Source organism: Canis aureus, chromosome 1 (genome assembly GCF_053574225.1).
Source record: "Canis aureus isolate CA01 chromosome 1, VMU_Caureus_v.1.0, whole genome shotgun sequence".
NCBI lineage: Eukaryota > Metazoa > Chordata > Mammalia > Carnivora > Canidae > Canis > Canis aureus.
The window spans coordinates 7592655-7600355 of record NC_135611.1 but is presented as its reverse complement, the minus strand read 5'-3'; the positions used below and the strand labels follow the sequence as shown (position 1 = coordinate 7600355).

The following is a 7701-nucleotide window of genomic DNA, read 5'->3' as shown; positions in this document are numbered from 1 at the left end:
TTTCAACTACAAAATGGTGTATTGATATTAGATGGTAACAAATGTTGAGAAGGAAATCAGTTCTAAGAACCAGAATAGTAAAACACACATTTAACAAATCAATTTAATACAATTTGCCATTGCCATAATACATTTGCCAATGACATAAATATTGTCATTTTTTCAATCATATATGATGGTCATCAAGTAACAATTTGATGTTAGAGCTCACCATTTTAGTCAAATAATCTTTTCTACTACCATACACACTGATGTCAGAAAGCTTAAAATCAGAGGAGGATAAGATTTATATTCTGTAACATCAAAAATGTGTTGGTCCACATGTTTATATTTATGCATGTGTCTACAGAAAGGCTGAAAATTTAAAAATCATAGTAAAAAAATAACAAAAAGGTAAATGACACTCTATCCTCATTATGTTAGCTCTTGGGTAATCGACATCTCTTTGCAATATGAACAGGTGATTATGGAGTCAATGACAATGTTACTGACGCCTGAATATTTCTCACATTAGTGACTAAAAATACTACAGAGACCCTAAAGAACATATACTTGCAAGGTTACATATGAACTGTGTTATATGACAAACTTTGATTGTTGTCTTAAAACAATAGAACAATAATGCTGTGAAGAAATTCAGCAAAGAAGCATGAATTTATATTTCACAAAGCTACAAATTCTCCACATATATGAAAAACCATATTTGCTTCCTGTTAAGGAGATTATCATGTCTTTCCTAACACCTCCGCTTCTTTCTCTTTTTCCCCTACTCCTTCATTACCACTTATTTTTTTCTTTTACTTAACGCCTCTTTTCTTGCTGTGATTTCTCATAACAATGCAACATTGCCCAATTTGCTAAAACTTTCCTCATCTGCCTAAAATGTCCAAAATCAGTCCCCTCTTTTCTTCTACTCATCATTTCTGAGAAAAAGAAGGATCAATAAGAAAGTCAGGTATGTGATATTTCACTCTTTTAAATGTGGTTTAATATCTTATATATAATTTTTTATTGATGTACTATTGCTTCTGAGTTCTGTTTTATTTTAGTATCTACTGGGCAGTAGGGATATTTTTAAATATCTCTAATGATATAAATATCAGATAAATATGTTTAAATGAAGTCAAGAAGAAAGAAAAGCATGGAAGATGTTTAATATGTAAATCTTATTTAAGCATGACAAGTAATTAGTCTGTCTTCAGATTAGATTGGCTAATCCCATTTGTCAATATTTCTCAGCTTTCTCTCTACTATTCTCATTCCATATTAAGAAATTGGTAGATATCACAATAATAGTCAGGAAGTTTCAAATAAACTATTTTCCATCCCATCAGCATAAAACCAAACAACCTATCTATGGCATGCTACATCATTTAAAAGGAAAACAAAAAGTAGGTATCCATTTCCTTATTTTCTTATGATGAGACTTCATTATCCCAAAAGATTAACCATACTTCTAAATAATTCAGTTTATTAGTAGAAGTATTCCTTATATCTGAATGAAATATTGTTTTTCTTAAATATAGAATTAAAACTGCAAAATTTTATCTTTAATTAATTTACACTTATATAATTTATGCTTATATATAATTTACACTTATATATAGGTACTTTTATATTGATATGCAATTATGTAACTGATATGTAAAATATTAATAAATTTAATTATGTAATATAAAATTGTATGTCAACATACATTATATAGGACTTAATATGTATTAATGTGTGTGAAACAACATATTTAAAGTGTCTTAAACACAAAAGGGACCTAGGGAATAGCCTATAGATCTAATACCAGAAGTGCCACTTGTCTCAAAAGGAAATAGAACAATTTCCAGGGACTAAGAAAATGTCCTCACTTTGTCACCCTATCCACCCTTTTAATGTTTGCTCTCCAGTTTGCTTGTCTGCCCATCTCTTTTTCCCCACCCTTCTATTTTTCTCTCTGTTCATGGGAGGAAGCATATCTATCCTTATATTTCTTGATGGAAACAAACAACAGGGTCTGATGAGTTTTCTTTTAACCTTCCTGATTTTGTGGAGATTTGATGGTTCACTTGCAGTCAGGGTCTTAACTCATTTAATTATAACAACATCCGGAGTTGGATATAATCATTACTCCTATTTTAAAGAAAATAATTGTTTACACAGTTTAACTATGAATATATATATATATAAACTATATATTAACTAACTATATCAATATATATTAACTATAACATATAGAACTATGAATATATATATATATATATCCCACTGCATTCTCAAATTCACTAAATTTGTAGAATTCTGTACTTGAGACCATAACACAAATTCTAGTTATTTCCTCCAAACAGGTATAAACAAAACTTAATGTTGCATTTCATACTTGAGGTATTTGATATTGAAGCTAATGTACTGAAAGCCCTGTGTGAGAGAACTAGTGTGCCTTTCTGTGCTCCATCTCAAGTGTATGACAAAGTATTGATGCTTACAAGAGTTTTTTAAGGCTTACCAAACAATGAGAAACAATATTTTACCTTTGAGAGAGAGAAAGGCAGAGACACAGGCAGAGGGAGAAGCAGGCTCCATGCAGGGAGCCTGATGTGGGACTTGATTCCGGGTCTCCAGAATCAAGCCCTGGGCTGAAGGCAGGCGCTAAACCACTGAGCAACCCAGGCTGCCCTAAATAAGATCTTTAAAAAACAAACAAACAAAAAAAACAAAACAAAACAAAAAAAAAAAACAAATCCAGAAAGAATGTTCAGTTTTTCTATGAATATAAAAACTATTATAGTTTGGCTTAATAAAAGAAATTTAAAATTTCTTAAGATTAAAGAGATGGCTGAAAGAGAAAAAAATACAGGGAAGATATCCTTTTACTTCTCTCCTATTAAGCATGTAGTTAAAAGTACTTGATATTTTAACAGAAATTAAAATTAGACATTCAAAAAAAGAAAATATTTCCTGAGATCCACCCATTTCCTGGTTGACAGATTGTACAATTTCAGGTCATTTTTATTCCTATATAATTTAGGTGTAATTATTGTGTGGGAAAAAGAAATAGTGCACATTTGGGAAATTTGTTAAAGAGCAAAAGAAACGATCAAAGTACTCACGGCCTTCTGCAATGGGGTCAGGAGAGATTGTGACTAACTAAACAGTTTCAAATAATAATGTTGACTTTTGATGGATATAGTTGTAAAACTGAGTGAAGGACTGTTGTTTTCTTTTGTTTTGCTTCTTTGTATTGTTGGTTAGTTAAAATAACAATCGTACTCGAGGCATATTTATACCTGGACAGGAATATCATACCCATAATATGTAATATAACATACTATAAGTAGAAAGACTATTTGAAGATTATCTGGAAGGTATAATTAGCTCATTCACAATCCACTGTTGATTAAAGTACCAGGCTTAGTGACATTACCAATCATCCTGTGCATGTGTGTGTGTGAGATATATATTCAGTAATAATGAAAATGTTTTTAGTCCAGAGGGACAAGTAATTCCAGAAACCATGGTTTGTAGCCCTGTTGATATCAGTTAGCTTTTTTCCCCACTCAACCCAGCAATCCTATCTTTCTATTAATGCTCAAGCTTCTTCCTTTCTTGTTGAACTGATTATAACTCTTTGCTGGTTCCCTTATTTATCATCAGCTAATGAGATAATGAGAATTTTGTGTCATGGTTTGAGCCTTTGATGATCTCCAAAGTCAAATGAATGACAGAGATTTATTCCTTAGTATATGAAGCATGACAGAGAATCTGACTTGCTAGTCTTTTTATTGGTTTATCTGTCTCACTACTTTTGAACTCAATTAAGAAATCTATGCCAATGGGAAGGAGAGCAACTCTTTGAGATTTGATCTAGTAATCTCGAAATTTCCTTGGCTCTTCTATTAATGTATGCATTTAGTTTGCTAAGATTTTATTTACATTCAATCAAATATACTAATTTAACAGGTAGTTTCTTGAGTTTTGGCAACTGTACATAGTAAGGCAGCCATTACAATAAGGAATACATCGAGTTTCACAATATGTGTAAACATCAAAATTGGATCCACCATGATCTTTTACAGGTAAGTTTTATTAATTCCTGCCCTTAGATTTAACTTTAAATAGACTCTCAATTTATTCTAAATAACATCTCCCTTCAAACTTGATATTTAGAATAAATGTTGTCAGAATATGGATTGTGGTATTTTTCAGTTGTTTGTAAAACATTACAAAAATTCAGTGGTAGTGTCACACATTATTTAATGTCTTCATTTTTCATAGAGTTCTTCAGAACCTTTGTTTATGGGAAATATTAATATTTCCAAATTTAGAGAAGATAAAATTCTATTCACATAATTTGAGACCCGAGGAGGCTTACTCAAAATATTTGCTCAGGGTATAGTAATGGTACTAATAGAACACAGGTGTTATTACTTCACACCTTAGGTTTTATTTAGCAAAGAGACATAAAAATCAACAATAACAAAAAAACTCAAGAAACAAAAATCCAAAACCTGCATTGTTGACAGGTTCCAGTCAGAAAACATTGTTGTACACTGTTTAAGGTAAAAATCATCAATAGCATTGATTTATCATGATAACATTCAGGTCAGTAAATGTTAAGGACTATTGAATAAAATAATGCTAATGAAGTAACCTATATTACTGCAATCTATAGAGGTAATGACATTCCATTTGTCATTGAATTAAGATCATATCTTGAAATGTGGCTTCTTTTCTCTGCATATAAAGCATAGTTTTTATGAATTAAATAGCGTTGTGGAATTGGTTTGATTTTGTCACTGCATTTAGGGACCTACCATTCACACAATAGAAAACCCATTTATTTTCTCTTCTGAAGCACTTATTTAATGCTAGGTAATCATTACACCTCTGTTGTGAGGTGTGTCTCAAGAGTGTACTCCATTATTGATATATTTAGTCACAAAAGAAAAGTACGTTGAAAGGAGTATAAATAAAAACCATGCACACACAAATATTTCAAAAGATTCAATTTATTTTCTGTATGTTTTTATTTTAATCTTCCAACATGCTGTCATCAACTGTATCAAAGATAAAAAAGCACTTGGAAATGTCTTCAGCATGCAAATGGATGCACTGTTGAATTTGCAAAAATTTTTTTCCTATTTTAACATAGAGAAACAATTCTCATTTTTTTGTGGAAGTCATTCACTGGGGATATAAAGATACAACATTGCATTCAGATCAAAAACTGTTAAAAAATTAAGGCTTTAAATTGCGGGGTATTTTGTATTTAAAAATATTTTATGTCACTGTAATATCTATACATTAGATAAGCTTTTGCAAGTTAAGTATTTAATGGATTGAAAATTTTTATCACTAATGAATGTAAGTGAAATTTCTTGTTTAAATTGTTTTCTTCCCAAAATCCAATTGCTTTTACCATTTATATTGCTTTAGTACCTGAATTAGTAATTTTACTAGAAGTAATTTATTGCTGACGAGATACTTTGCTGTATTTTCCCAGAGCTACTTACAAACTCTTGAAATTATAATATTTAACTGTAGATTCTACTACAATTTAGTTTAATACTTTAATTGTAATTTAATATTTAATGGGATTTCTGTATAATATAGGACAATACCTTGATGCTGTTTATTTTTTTCTTTTAATTTTTATTTATTCATGATAGTCACACAGAGAGAGAGAGAGAGAGAGAAAGGCAGAGACACAGGCAGAGGGAGAAGCAGGCTCCATGCACCGGGAGCCCGACGTGGGATTCGAGACCGGGTCTCCAGGATCGCGCCCTGGGCCAAAGGCAGGCGCTAAACCACGCGCCACCCAGGGATCCCCTTGATGCTGTTTACACAGTTCATTTAAATAAGCTCCCAAACTAATGAGTTTTTGTGCCAACACGATTCCTAAAAAATAAAAGATACTTATTCTGGCTAATTAAACAGAAAAAGGAATTTTGGAAAGACATCTGTGAGCTCACAAAATCAATTAGAAACTAGAGAACTAAGCTTGAAAAGGAAAAGAGAAAGGAAAAAGAAAGAAGAAAGAAAGAAAGAAAGAAAGAAAGAAAGAAAGAAAGAAAGAAAGAAAGAAAGAAAGAAAGAAAAAGAGGAGGGGATGGAATAACTATTTTGAAACAGGTTTTTGAAATGAAACATTCTGGGTTTACAAATAATAGTTTTATTATTTGACCATGGATTACTCAGAAGTGTTCTTTTGGGGCACATGGGTGGCTCAGTTGGTGGAGTGTCTAGCTCTTGATTTTGGCTCAGATGGTCATGAGATGAGCCTTCAGAGCCCTGGTGGGGCTCCACGCTGGGTATGGAGTCTGCATATGATTCTCTCCCTCTGCTACACCCCCAGGCCCACCTGTCTCTGTCTCTCTCAAAAAAAATTAAAAAGTGTTCTATTTTATTTCAAAATATTTGGAAATTTTCCAACTATTTTCTTGTTATTGGTTTCTAATTTAATCCCACATGGTCAGAGGACACACTTTGCATGATGTGAATCCTTTTAAATTTACTAAGGTTTATTTTATGATGCAGAATATTTTCTCATGGTAAATCTTCCCTATACACTTGAATGTGGATGTATTCTTGAAGGATGGAAGGTTTTGTGTATATTAATTAGGTCACGTAGGTTGATAGTGTTATTCAAGTCTTCCATATCCTTAATGGTTTTTCTCTCTGCTAGTTCTATTAATTATTGAGAGAGGTGCATTGAACCAACAAATGTAACTGTTAATTTGTCTATATTTCTATACATTTTTATCAGTTTTAGCTTCATGCATTTTGACCTTCTATTATTAAGTGCATACATATTTGGAATTGTTATGTGTTTCTAATAAATTTATCCTTTTTTCTCAAGGGATGAAGGAAAGGATCTATCCTAAGGAACCAGCCAGCTCTTACCTCCTCCTGGTTGTTTTCTTTCCCACCCCAGTTTATTTTTTGTCTCTCTAGCCCCCGCCACCCCCCACCCCACCCAGCCCCTACCTCTGAAGCCATTTTATGAATTGTCATGTGCCACCTGAGCCTCCAGTAAAAACAAAAAACAGGCTTTCAAAAAAAAGAAAAAAACTTTTTATTTTCAGCAATATCTTTTCCTCTAATGTCTACTGGGTTGAGATTAATATAGATTCACTTTTTTAGTGAATTCACTTTTTTAGAGAAGTTTTAGGTTTACAACAAAATTGAGAGGAACGTACAGAGATTTCCTGTATACCCCCATCCCCACATATACATTCCCTCCTATTATCAATATTGCTCACCAGATCAGTGCTTCTTGTTTTTTTTTTTTTTTTCCCCCTTTACCCAAGGATGAACCTACATGGACACATCATAATCACCCAAAGTCTGTAGCTTACCTTTGGGCTCAATCTTGGTGTTGTACATTCTATGGGTTTGGGCAAACATATAATGCCATGGACCCATCATTGTGATGTCATACAGAACATTTCACCACCCCGCCAAGTTCTTTGTCCTGTGTGTATTCATTTCTCTCCTTCTGCAACTCCCTCCACCAGGACATTAATAACCATATTTTTTTTAGTTATCTTTGTGGTTTTGTCTTTTCTAGAATGTCATATAGTTGGAATTATACAGTATGTAGCCTTTTCAGATTGACCTCTTTCACTTAGTACTATGCATTTAAGGTTCCTCCATGTCTTAACATGGCTTGATGGCTCATTTCTGGTTTAGCTCAGAATAGTATTGCATGGT

General features: G+C 32.5%; 1 long non-coding RNA gene across 1 annotated transcript; it reads right to left on the bottom strand.

Moving 5' to 3' along the window:
• Positions 1–4979: 4979 nt before the first annotated feature.
• LOC144323494 (uncharacterized) lies at positions 4980–7420 on the bottom strand. The gene is made up of 2 exons (XR_013388918.1): positions 7347–7420; positions 4980–5175 (listed from the first exon to the last, which is right to left on the bottom strand). It is a non-coding gene; the product is annotated as an uncharacterized LOC144323494 (long non-coding RNA).
• Positions 7421–7701: the final 281 nt, after the last annotated feature.